A 723-nucleotide genomic window follows, 5' to 3' on the forward strand; every position below is an offset into this window, starting at 1 on the left:
GGAAAGACGGAAAGTCTGTACCTCCGAAAAACATAATTTGCCCTCGTAGAACAATTAGTTCTCCTTCTCTGGTCGTCAGTTATCCCAGTGGAGCAAGTCCTCCGGTCTCTGCGTCCATATTTAGCACTGCTCACATATATTACCCCGTTTTCTGTTGGAAGAGGTAGAAATGTTGGAAATCTGAATGTATTTATGGTGTAATGGTCCAGAACAACCAGTAAAACCAGTGACCTTACCACACTGGATGTGACTGATTGATCCCTCACATGTCACAAGGGATGAGTAACCTGGGAACCACCTAGGTTCTGTCATATGAGAGATTCAGATCATATTAATATCAAGACACGGAAAAGTTCAGCTATCCATGATCTAAAGCTAAATTTATGTTTCATTATTGTAGATTCAATAATCTTGTCTTCATGCTAAAACCAGCAACTCTACCTATTGGTTGCTGTAAACCACGCCCTGCCTGTTAAAAAACAAACAAGAAAAAAAAATTAAACACAAATGGAAACGACAGAGGATTTTTACTTCAAGCTTCTTGGAGCTGAAAGCATCAAATTAAAATCTGGTTAACAACTGAATGACAGGAAAACTATAATTGCTCAATAAAACCAGTAAAATAATGTTTTAACAACAGATATTCAAACCACAAAGAGAAGAGAAGGTTTTCACTCACATTGATTTCCAGGATGAATCCACAAAGGAACAAAGTAAAAAGGA

At 37.6% G+C, this 723-nt stretch overlaps 1 long non-coding RNA gene across 1 annotated transcript; it reads right to left on the bottom strand.

Annotated features, from left to right (window-relative positions):
• Positions 1 to 240: 240 nt before the first annotated feature.
• LOC103468109 (uncharacterized) lies at positions 241 to 723 on the bottom strand. The gene is made up of 3 exons (XR_001776766.1): positions 680 to 723; positions 442 to 469; positions 241 to 305 (listed from the first exon to the last, which is right to left on the bottom strand). It is a non-coding gene; the product is annotated as an uncharacterized LOC103468109 (long non-coding RNA).

The sequence above is a fragment of the Poecilia reticulata genome, linkage group LG7 (genome assembly GCF_000633615.1).
Source record: "Poecilia reticulata strain Guanapo linkage group LG7, Guppy_female_1.0+MT, whole genome shotgun sequence".
Taxonomy (NCBI): Eukaryota; Metazoa; Chordata; class Actinopteri; order Cyprinodontiformes; family Poeciliidae; genus Poecilia; species Poecilia reticulata.